At 38.2% G+C, this 12,571-nt stretch overlaps 1 protein-coding gene and 1 non-coding gene across 6 annotated transcripts in view; both read left to right on the top strand.

Moving 5' to 3' along the window:
- Window positions 1–169: 169 nt before the first annotated feature.
- The window catches only part of STAU1 (staufen double-stranded RNA binding protein 1), a 57,948-nt gene continuing 45,546 nt past the window's right edge, over window positions 170–12,571 (top strand). For 2 of the 5 annotated variants that reach the window (XM_063098507.1, XM_063098505.1), the window contains exons 1-2: window positions 172–427; window positions 10,335–10,405. The gene's annotated coding sequence lies outside the window, so the exon portion shown is untranslated. Of the gene's footprint in view, window positions 428–807; window positions 872–10,334; window positions 10,406–12,571 lie in introns of those variants that run through there. The other 3 variants (XM_063098503.1, XM_063098506.1, XM_063098504.1) reach the window with 3 other exon arrangements.
- On the top strand, window positions 9,239–9,431 carry LOC134366077 (U2 spliceosomal RNA). Its single transcript, XR_010022241.1, has one exon. It is a non-coding gene; the product is annotated as a U2 spliceosomal RNA (small nuclear RNA).

The following is a 12,571-nucleotide window of genomic DNA, read 5'->3' as shown; positions in this document are numbered from 1 at the left end:
ACTCCCAGCAGGCCCCGGGGCCCAGGGCGGGCCGTGGCGGCCCCGTCGGGATCCCGGCGTGCCTTGAGAGCGCAGGCTCCGCCGCAGCGCCCGCCGGGACTTGTGGTCCGGGCCGCGGGTGGTGGGTTGGGCCGGGCATGGAGGCGGGAGGGGGCCGGGGGCGGGTGCCGGCCCCTCCCCCGTCACTTCCTGCCTGGCTGCGGGCGCCGGAGCGGCTCTTCAGCGTTTGCGCCGGTGGCCGTCGTGTCTCTCTTGGCTACCCCTTCCTTTGAGCGCCCCCCCGGGCCGGCGGCGCCCGCCTCTTTCGCGGCCACTCTGCCTCTTCCTTCCCTCCGTCCCTTTCTTCTCTCCCTTCTTCCTTCCTTCTTCCCCTCCTCGCCGCCGCCCAGGGCCACCGTCCGGGGGACGAGCTCGGGGCAGCAGCCAGGTGAGGCGGCCGGGCCTGACGGGGCCCGCGCGGGTGCCGCGGCCACGGGGAGGTGGGCGGCGGGTGGGGCCTAGGCCTCGACGGGTCTGCGCGCCCGGCCTCCTTCCCCCGGGCCTTTCTCCCGCCCGCGGGGCCTTCCCTTAGGAGGCGGGTCCTCCAGCGCCCCCCGCTTCGGGGCGCCCTGCGGCCTGGACCCCTGGCGCCCGCATTCCCTCCACCCCTTACTGGAGCCAGAAACAGGTGCTACAGCCGCTTTTCCTCATTCCGCATCGCGCGCGGGGTGCCGAAGTTATTCCCGTGGCGGGGGGTGGGGGAGACCCCGCTTCAAGTCCCCGAGAGATCCGCAGGACCTAAATATCCTCAGCCCGGGTCTGTAGCATAGTGGTTACAAATACAGCCCAGGTGTCCCAACACGGGGACAAATCCCGGCTCTGTCCCGCTTAGGTAAGTCTCTTAAACTCTTTGTGTCTTGGTTGGAAAAAGGGGCTAATACCGTCCCTGCCTCTTAAGGCTGTTAAGGTTCAGTGAAATGGGGCGTGTAAAGCGCTTATCAGAGTGCCAGACCCATAGCGTGTCCCAATAAACCGCCTGCATAATTTATTAGCGTGATATGAAGGTATAACTTAATGGGTAGAGTGCACAGAAGTTGACCTTCCTACCCGTTTGCATTTCCTTAGAGGTAGAAATGTTCAGCGTGCCCACCGCCAGCGCGCGGGCATTGTTTTGGGTAGTTAACATCTGAAAGGGGCGTACGCTTAATTGGGACACTCTGTAGTAGGCAGTCTGTAAAAGATAGGTGCTTTTTCCATTTCCTCCGCTAGCCAACTGCGTGATATTCACCAGCTCCCGCAGTGTGAGCAACCTGTCCATTTTTTCTGCCATCATCCAGCTTGTTGTCATTCCGTTTCTGGGAAAGTTGCTGGCAGAAGCTTCCCTTGAGTTCACAAACCTTTCTGGAGCACTTGCTGTGTGTCAGGCTCTGGAGGGGGGTGTACGAAGACGGAAGAATATGTCTATCTTTTCTTGCTCTAAATCTCTAACTTCTGACTTTTTTTTCACTGCAGCTTTGCTTTTATTCCCTCCGTCCCTGTTGGCAGACTTTCCTTTTAAGCCCTTGCTCTACCTCCGTGTTGCAGTATTGCTTGTGTGGAAGTTTTCTTCTCTTCTGACGAAGATGTGTGCTTCAGTCGGTTCTGCCACTGTTCTCTGGCTGTGGGGACGTTTTTAAGGTCACTCTTCCCTTCTGCTTGGAGGTTTAACTATTTAGAGGGTGGTGGAATGAGAGTTAAACTAGGTTTTTGGTTGATTTTGGCCTTTGAGGAATCTGTGCTTATCAAATATATGTTACATTACTACTTGTTGAAGTAAAAACTAAAAATACAGTTAGAGTGTAGAGGCAGCAGTTTCCGCCATCCTGGTGACGTGAGATTTTTAGAACAGCAACTTTATTTAAGCACACTGAGTTTCTTTTAATTCTGTACTTAGTTGTATAGTTGTACCCATCGTTAAGGAAGTGTAACTCATGGATGTTCTAATTTTCAAAAGAGTGAAAAGAAATGTGTTTGCTCTACTGAGTGATCCTCCTATACTTTAGGATTGTTTTAGGCAGTAAATTTCCTTAGTGAACTCAAAGTTTTGATTTCCACTCATCTCTCAATAATATATGATGCACAGTGGACTCCCTGTTTTTACATTTTCGTAGAATTTTCTGACAGAGTCTTATCATTTCTGGTTTGAAATCTTTGTTTGAATGGCTCTTCAAAAACACCTAAACAAGCATCTATACAAGCAGTACAAAGCATGTCTTCTACTGCCGTATCACAGATTGTAGTAGTGCTAGGGAAATGATGTTTTAATATTGCGATAGATAAAGTGCTTTTGTTCTTTTTTTTTTTTTTTTTAACTTTTATGTTATGGGAAGTATACAAAACTTGGGTAAAATAGAGAACCTTATGTATTGGCCACTCAACTTTGACAATTATTAACTCATAGCCAAGGTCATCTTGTTTCATGTTGTACCCCTCCCCCAAACTGGATTATTTTGAAACAAATCCTAAACATCATAGTACAAAAATAGCGATTTTGACTTTTACCAGATTGCCCCAGACTGTTAATCTGTCACAAAATTTAATTTTAGTAGAATCATAGTTCTAATCTTGTTTGTTGGGCCTCTCATCTCTATTTATGCATGATTACTATACAGCAGGGGGGAAAAGAATCGGCAGATGAATTAGCTCCTGATTCAGTGCTTTCTCCTCAAAGTCACATTCAAAATATGGCCTTGCTTCGTTGTGTTCAAAGGCAACAGTTCTTGATCTATTAATTACTATAGTTGAAAAACAATTAGAAATACAGATTTCCCTAATCTTGTTTAGGTGGAGACCTACCTGTTAAGCCATTTTTAATAGAGAATAGCTTTGTGTCAAAGTTAAACTACAGTTAATAATTCATAATGAAAACTTTCAAAGTTTCTTTACAGTAGTTGTGTAAATATACTGCTATTACCTTAGGTTAAGAATTAAACAAAAGATATTTGACTTCAAACACTTTGATGTAGAATTGTTTTCCAAGTTCCCCCATCTGCTGTAGTTACAAACAACAAATTTAGTAAGTATGAATGAAACTTTAATTTTTGTGAATAGTATGAAATCACAGTATAGGTGTTTCTATTTTTCTTGTCTAAAAAGAGGTCTCTCTTTGAACAGACGGATGTCGACAGGAATATTATAAATGTTTGCCATTGTTACTTAATTTTCAAATTTCTGGTTATGAACAGTTTGCTGCTTTTAGTCCTGTAACATCATTATTTCAATTCTGCAGGTTTTTACTTTTGAGCTTGATCAGGTACAGTGGAAATGTTATATATTATGTTTTAGTTATTACAACCTAGGAGATGGAAAGGGATATACCTCTTAAAATTAATTTAGGGGGAAAAATTTACTATCTAGGAAAGGACACAAAATATATTTTTAAAATGCTTAGTGCTTCCCATTAGGCTTAAAGTAAAACTTTCAAGTATTTAGAATTGTTACTGTAAATGCAGTTTCTTCGGAATAGATTGCTCTCTTAAGATTTGGCCAGAAAGTCCATTTATGCAGATTATTTTAAGTTTAGAAATGAACTGACTCAAGGAACTTTCCCCCCAATTCTGAAGTCTAAACCGTTAATAAAATTCTGGGTGTAATCATTAACATGGGAGTTATATTGTGCTTCTTCATGCACAGTCTCTCTGCAGTAAGACAATGCAGATACTTAACACGGGAGGCACAAAGTGAGCTCCAATTTGTAAGGCAACTTTCTTTGAGCCCTTTTACTGGATAGAGTGAGTGAAATTCACCAGCAAAAAGGTGAAACTTTCATGAAAAAGGTATCTTTTTGTGAGATGTCATTAAGTCAGATCCAGAGGCTTTGTTTTTATGAGCCTCCAAACTGGATCATCTTATTTGATGTCATACTTAGTAATGCAGAATTGCTCAATTTGGGGAAATGTAAATTCCTCCTTCTAGTATGAAGCTTTTGGGCTTGCTTTCTTTACTCTCAGAATTGGATTTTAGAGTCTTCAAAAATCTTTAGAGAATTTTGTGACAGATTTGTTTCACACTAGACCTACAATAGGTTGTTTTCAATTAACTTCTGGTGATGGAGACCTTTGTAGTTGAAAGCCTGTGATATAATTTTCTTTTCTTTCTTTTTTTTTTTTTTTTTAAGATGACCGGTAAGGGGATCTTAACCCTTGACTTGGTGTTGTCAGCACCACACTCTCCCAAGTGGGCTAACCGCCCATCCCTATATAGGGATCTGAATCGGTGGCCTTGGTGTTATCAGCACCACACTCTCCCAAGTGAGCCACCGGCAGTCCCCACTGTGGTATAATTTTCTACTTGAGCTTTTCTTTAAGTAAAACTTGATCGGAGTCAAGGCTATAGCATTTATGCTGTTCCAAAAAATATAAATTACAAGTTAGAGATTGAACTATGAGAAGACATGTTAGTTACTCTGGTTATTTCCCCTCAACATTTTATTATTAAGAATTTCAAATATGTAAAAAAGTTTAAGAGAGTTTAGTGTACACTGCTATAAATACCAGCTACTTTAGAAATATTAACATTTTACTATACTTGCCTTGTCACGTGTTTATTCCATCAGTCCATCGCTCTAATTCATTAACTCATTTTATTTTTTGGTACATTTTAAGGGAATAGCAACATCAGCACACAAAATACTTGAGCATGCATATTTATTACAGTTAATTTTAAATTGAGATGATCAGTTCGCCAGTTAGTTCATTTGGTTAGAGCTTGGTGTTATAACACCAAGGTCAAGGGTTTGGATCCCCATACTGGCCAACTGCCAAAAATAAATAAATAAATACAATGATAGATAGAGATAGCCCTATATGGTATTCCCAGATCTTTAAAAGCCAAGAGCTTTGTTGATTTTTACTTCCAATTTTGCTTTGACTCGAGAACTCTTTAAAGCGAATTGTTTAATCAACTTTTGCACCAAGGTACTCATCTATAAATCAAGTATTACAAAGCTTGAATAATGTTGACCAAATCCTTCATTCTCACATACTAAAAATAGGATTACAAATATGTCACTATGTTGATCTTATCAAATGCCACTGGATGGATGGCTCGTCTTGTTGACAATTTAATGCTCTGAATTAAAAAAACCTTACTGTAAAGAAAATTATTTATTATTTTAAAAATGGTAAAATGGGAAATTACTGCAAATAGCTTAATTTATTTTTTAAATATTTGCATTTCCATACTAGTGAGTAAAGTTGATATAAAAGTGGTTTATGTCACCAGATGAGCAGATCTCTGCAGACTGCTAATTATATTTTCTAGGATTACATATGTTCATTTACTTTGTTAGAGGAGTTTGTTCAGGGGACTCCCTCAAAGTATATTTACTGAAAATGAAAGTGGAAAAATCTATCCAAGAAAGTATTTGCTTTCAATTAAAAATTAGTCTTTTAACTATTAAATCTATAATCCATCTGGCTTCTGTTTAATCTGGGAATCTAATTTGGGAAAGGTGTGATGACGTTGTGGGTGTATAACTGTAATGGAAGCAAAACTGGTCATTTTTTTATAATATGATAGAAGTCATGTCTCCCAGACTACAAAAGGTAAGAAAATTTATTTAGGTGCCTTGGGGTCTTTTCTCCCTAAATGAAAATGATCGTTGAGGGCTAAACCTACATTAGATTGCTTCTATATTTGATGTAACTATAGAACTGGTTGCCCAGTGAGTGGGTAGTCACCAGGTTCTCTGATCTCATTTAGAATTTTTTTACAAGTGGTGTGTAGCTATAAATATATTTATAGATGTTTATGTGACTGAGTACAGGATTAGTGAATTTGCTGGATAATAATATTTGCTGCTGTTTATTGAGCTCTTACCATGTGCCAAGTTAGAATTACAGGGTAAAAGTTATTTGATGCAGAAAAGTAATCTAAAAGGTCAGGTTGAATTTATCTAATAATACAAAAGCTACAGTTCATTGAGCTCTTCTTTGTACCAAGGATTGAAGTAGACTTTATGTTGTATTTTTAGTGCTCACAAGCATCTTTGCAGAGTAAGGTTCATAATAGCTGAGGATACTGAGGCCCTTCTGAGAGGCCAAATAACTGGTGCAGGGTCCTGAGCTGCTAAGTATTAGCATTGGAGCTCAGTATTTCGTCTGGCTCCAAAGCCAGTGCTCTCTCCACTGAACCACACTTCATCTCTAATTATACTTAGGGGTTTTTTTGTTTAGGATAATTGGTTCTGTCTGTCACCAGTGGCGCCCTCTTCTCCCACCTTGGTGCCCCCCAGCTAGGATGGATTTTGTTCATTAGAACTTTAGATCAATTTGGAAGAAAGTCTGGTTAAATAATACTCAGTCTTTTAAGTGGGCCCTTGAAATAGTTTGAAGATTTATAGTTCACTTTTGTGTCAAATTAAGCTAAAACTTTTAAGCTGATTCACAGTTTTGTGTTTGGAGAGGGCTTAGACATAAAGGAGGAGGGGATGTTTTATTAACATTTGTGTTGAAGGAGGCTCTCTCCTAAATAATTGCTATAATCTGTCATGAAGTTTCTTAAAAATGATTTATTAACTATAGTCAAGGTTGTTTCTGAGAAAAATGAGTTTCTTTTGAGTTGTAATATTCTGCTTTATTGCAAATGAGTTAACTAAGCTTCCAATTAACTTTATAGGGTATGTGGTGGTTTCCGTCATTGCTTCCCAGCTGTTTCAAACATCCAATTCCTGGCTAGTGGTGTTGGGAGTACTTAATGCAACCTTCCGTTTGGTATTGAGCAGCCTCTGGAATGGTTTCTTCTTTACTTTCTCTGAGTTGATGATTTCCTTAATCATAAGCTGCTTTGGTTCTCCACCCAGGCAGTAGTCATCTCTTATGACTAGCCTTCAAAGTTTAGGTTAATGAAATTAAATCTGCCTTTGAATTTGTGTTTTAGTGAGATGGTATAAGAGGTTCCATTCTGTGTTTAACCTCAACTGAGGCAACTGTGTTGTCTGTAATGACATAAGTGTATCTTGTTAATGATGAAAAGGTGTTGGAAATATATTATTTCTGGGAATGTAGTGAGCAGATTATGCTGCTTAAATTGTTACTATATTGGCTCCCCTTAGGGATGAGTTTTATGATCATTTAACTAGATCTTGTGTGATTTTCTCACATCTTTGCTTTTTTGAAGTCCATGCTTTTTATAGATTGAAATTAACTGAGAAGTGAATATTCTACCCTTGCAGATTCCACCCTGGTACAGATAGGGCCATTGTCTGCTGATGCCATTGTGATTTTATGAAGAATGCTAAGCAGTCCTTTCCTGTCAGAAAGAGGATAATTTATATGTAATAATAAGGCTGATTATGCTTGGAAGCTTATGTTCTTTTTTTTTTTGGTGGCTAGCGAGCTTGGGGATCCGAACCCTTGACCTTGGTGTTATCAGTACCGTGCTCTAACCAACTGAGCTAACGGGGCCAGCCCTTTATGTTCTTTGTTGCACAATTTAACTGACCTGCTCATTTTGGCTCCATGACATTTTACCTAGATGACAGTCAAATACTGTTAGGTAAATAAGTTTCCTTTTGGTTTGTAGTAGAGTAGACCTTTATAGTCTGTAATAATTTCCCTGTTGAGAATTTATTTAAGCACCAAACATAAAAAATAAAGTAAAATCTTTTTTTTTTTTTTTTTTTTGCATGAGGTCCTTCTAAAATTTGCTTTTTTCTTTCTAAATAGTGTGTTTTGAATGTGATTTACTGATATTTTATAATATCAGTTATGGTGTACCCCACTAAAGTAATGCTTAACAGCTAACTTTGGTATGGCATATCATAGTTTATAAGCATTTCACCTACATTACCAGTTAATCCACCCAAGAATCATATGGTTACTGTTTTATCAATCATATGAATTGGTGTGTGGTAACCCCATTTTATATAGTAAAAGGCCGAAGCCTGTATATATATGACTTGCTCAGGGTTATTCACTGAATGGCAGAGTTGGGACTTAAACTCAGATCCCCAATCAAGAGTTTATAAATAGCTGTGTGCTAGCTGGTTTGCCCTTATCCTAAATCCACTGTTCACAGCCAAGGGTCTTTTGCATTATGTCTTTTTCAGTTATGAGGTGATGTGTATTATACACCATTTGTTACTACTAATTAAAATGCCACTGTGAATTATTTTAAAAATTTGTTGGGGGGATGACAGGTTAACTCAGTTGGTTAGAGTGTAGTGCTGATAACACCAAGGTCAAGGGTTCGGATCCCTAAAGGGGCCAGCAGCCAAAAAAAAAAAAAAATTGTATTGGGTTCAAGATTATTCCTATACAAATGTGAATTCCAAAAGGATAGGGACTATGTCTTATTTTTCCACACCTCTTTCCCCAGTGCCTAGGATAGTGTCTGCAAATAGTAGGTGTTGAATAATTATTTGTTGAGTGAGTACAGCAAAGGATTTTATTTACTCTCTTGCATTCTCGTACCATCTTGAGTGGGGAAAAAAGGGGAATTGGGCTTAATCTGCAGTCTAATCTCTGCCATTGTAGTAAGTGCTATATAGGTATTTTGGTAATAATCATGATGGCTTTGAATTATCTTTTGAAATTGGGGGATTTAAGAAAATGGATTTGTTCATGGAGTGTGAATGTGTATATGAATCTCAGTTATCACTTGTGTAAATATGTTTGAGATCCAAATGGTTGCAGACTGCTGTATTTCTCATCTCTCTCTTTGCTGTTAAATTGATGGTGGTGGTTTCTCAGTATTATCATGTCTGACTCTAGCAGCTCCTTTTCTATTCTATTTTATTTTTTGCTTTGGGCTGGAAAACTGGATATCCAAACTTAATTATAGTTTGGTAAAAATGGGCTTGGATTGAGGGCAGACCCCACTGGTAAAAGGCATGGACTGTGTTAGGTGGTCTTAGACATATTTCTGGGCTGCTCAGAGGCCTTTTTCAGTTCCTATTCATGCCAGTCTTTTGAATAGGTGAGGTTATGGAACTTGTGATCATCCAGACATTTAGAACTGGGTTCTAGTCTGGAAAGTTGTTAGTATGTTATACTATTTATAAAAAGAACCTGAGCTATTAAAATACTAGAGAACAAATTAGAGCTCGTGATTTTATTTCTGAAATCATTTAGACAGTGAGCAGCAACTATTTATTGACTGTTAAGCCATAGTAGTAGTGAGAAACTGAAATGAGCAAAAACACTTTCTGCTGTAAAAATGCAAAAAGCATCTCAAGGTAAATTCTGTTTGTTACTGACTACCATTTAAAAAGGAAGGGATCGCTTCTCGGCCTTTTGGCTAAGATCAAGTGTAGTATCTGTTCTTATCAGTTTAAAAAGGAAGGGGAACCTCTAGATGAATCAGATCTGAGAGTTTGAGAATTAAACTCATTCTGTCACCTAAAATCAAGCTCTAAAAATGATTAATGATTTGGATTTACTTGAGATAATGTGCTTTTTCTCGTATTTTACAGTTTAATATAACACTTTGCATAAAGTGCCTTTTGGTAAATTTTTGCATGTAATTGTGTTTGCATCATCAAGCACAGGGTAAGGACATTTATGAATAAAATATTTAGCTAGTAGTTATAGGAGGAATAAAAAGACCCACAGGTTTGAAAGTCAAGCTTGTGTGATTGGATGGTATATAATGTCATTTTATTTTTTATTTTTTAAATTTTTTATTATACATACATGTGGGATACAACGTTGACTTTCAATAATTGTGTAGAACGTGTGGGTTAGATCAGTATAGTTAGCTTATTCATCATTACAATATGCAATCATTCTTTGTGTCCGTTGACCAATTCCTCATTAGCCCCCCTCTCTTTCCCCCTCCCCTCCTCCCCTTTTCCACCTCTAGTTTTCTGAAAGTTCAAGGTATTACTGTGATTGTTGTTTCTTTCTTTCTTTCTCTCTGTCTCTCTTTATTGTTCATTTGTTTATTTATGGATTCAGCTTCCAGTTATGAGTGAGAACATGCAGTATTTCTCTTTCTGTATCTGGGTTATTTCACTTAGGATAATTTTCTCCAAGCTCATCCATGTTCTTGCAAATGGTAGAATTTCATTCTTTTTTATGAAAAAAAAAAAAAATATAAGGTATTCACAGCTCTCTCATCAGGAAATAATTGAGACTGAGAAAGGAAAGTTCTACCATCTCTTATGCGTGTATCTCTATGAAGTACTCTTTACTGTTTCCAGGCAATTGTGTCTTTTGTAGACTCTACAGTGTGCCGCTTCAAGCCATGACATCATGCTTTTAGAAACTTCCCTACTTGTAAATTTTAGATTTCCCCAGAACTTGAGCAATGTATGTCTACATTTCAGAAAAAAGACCTACTCTAGTAAATTATTATTGTTTCTTATTTTCCAGGAGATTCCTAACCACACAGCCTCTCAGAACTGATCGAAAACAACTTTGTTCCTGGAACACCTCTTTTTAAGGTACACATAATTTGTCTTTATAATTTCAGGCCTGTTTGTAATTGGTGATACTTTTGAATTCTTCAATGACTTGTGTAGAAGATGATTTTTACTTCTGGCTATAATATTAGAGAAACAGAATAAATTTTATGCAGTTTGAATTTCTTTTTTACTCTTGATTTAATTAGAAAGTAAATGCAGGAAAAATTGATAAGAATGTAAACCTCTCCAGCCAGCACCACCATATATATGAGGGTACTGCAAAAAGTTTTTGGAAAAATAGAGTTAAAAGGTAATACAAATCATTCCACAAACTTTTTGAAGTATCTTCGTACTTGATGAAAACTGACTACTGAAGTTGTCATTTAATTTAACTTGTTCACACACACACAAAAACGGGGGGGGGGGAGAAGATATAACAACCACAATTACTTGAAGTTGATATGACAAGCAAACAGAAAGGACATTGTTGGGGGGGAGGGAGAAGGGAGGGAGGTTTTGGTGATGGGGAGCAATAATCAGCCACAATGTATATCGACAAAATAAAATTTAAAAAAATAATAATAATAATTTAACTTGTTCAATAAGCATCTTGATCACATAAACTTTTGTAGTTTGCTTTTTTTTTTGCGGCTGGCTGGTACAGGGATGCTGTTTTAAAAAAGGCTTTTGATTTCTCAGATTGTTTATGTTAAACTTGGTTTTCAAACTTGTGCAACTATTTCAACGTTTTCTGTCATGAGATAGGGTTTTGAATCAAGTTCTGTTTACCACTGGGTTTTGTAAGAGTCTTCAGGATTTTACAGTCTTTTATCAGGGCACTGCAAAATACACTACATGCATTCACACTGCTTTGTGGTTTTTTTTAGCACTTTCTCTCTGAGAGTTGAAAGCACATCGCCATACGGTATCTCTGAGGTAGTAATTAGTAGACAAGTTAACCCACAGTGTTTGGGAATGAGGAAACTGAAACATAAGGAAATTAGAGAGGTTGTACAGAGCTCAGTGAATGGATTTACATTCATCACACTGAATTTGTATAATGCATCTCAAAGAGTTATATTACCGTGCCTTAGGATTCTTTTACTGTTTTAACTTTCTCATTGCTACAACTGAAGCTTTGCTAAATATCCTGTTATGTAAAGTGCTTTGGAGAAACTGAGGCACAGGGAAATGGATTGCCAAGAGTTGGGCATATAATTACTATCTGAGTTGGGAGTGGAACTGCAAGCCACACTCAGAAGTTTGATCTGATTTAACATTGTTGGTTGCTCCTTAGCAGCAAGTCTTAGAAACTGAGTCTTGCACCAGTCTGTTTTGGATGAAGATGATGGTAAATGCAGTCATGTTTCTAGGTAGATGGCACATGGTTACAGACTACAATTTCCCTTTTCTGAAAGGAAAAGCCAGTTAACTGTTACATTAAACCAAGCCTCTTCTTAGTCAAAAATATGTTACACAGTACTACTTTTAAAAATCTCCAGCAGATCATGAATAGGTATTTATTTTGGTTGATTTAAAACATTTTTCTATGTTTTTATAAGTTTAGATTTTTAAAAAAAATTTACAAAAATAACATGTGTTTGAATTTAGTTATTTTTAAGAATGTGTCCTAGGGAAGGGTAGAGGGGAGCTTGATAAAGTTTTAAGGCTAGACAACAAAATAAGATACAGCTTATTAGGCTGGAGAGGTAATTTTTCTTTTCACTTTTGTATGGTGTGATGGTTTTCCTAGGATGAACACTTAATGGATTCTCTTTTAGGAAGAGTTTCTCTTTAAATGGACCACCCAACGGTTACATTTGTGTGAAAAGAAAATCCTCTATTTCCCACTTGATATTGGGCCAAGTGAGAGACAGGAGCCACATTCAGTCACTTGTACTGGCTGCAAAGGTCTTGAATAGCCTGGGTTGTTTCCAGGCATTCTTTTTGACTAATTTTATTGTCTTGCAAGTGAGTGTGCCTCTTCAGGGCTAATTCTTCTGTGTCTTTCTCTTGAGCACTAAGCACATAGTGTTTTTGTTTGTTTTTGTTTTTTTAAGTAGTTTGGTTATATTTCTTTTAAAGAACTTTTTATTATGTGATTTAGTATATAAGGTCCTGCTATTGAGCATTATTTGCTTGACATCGACCTTAAAGCATTTGTTTCAGAAATAATTATGTCAGGTGACAGTGATTGACATACTT

This window comes from Cynocephalus volans, chromosome 1, assembly GCF_027409185.1.
Source record: "Cynocephalus volans isolate mCynVol1 chromosome 1, mCynVol1.pri, whole genome shotgun sequence".
NCBI lineage: Eukaryota > Metazoa > Chordata > Mammalia > Dermoptera > Cynocephalidae > Cynocephalus > Cynocephalus volans.
The sequence above is the reverse complement of the archived record's forward strand: the minus strand, read 5'-3'. Positions and strand labels throughout refer to the sequence as shown.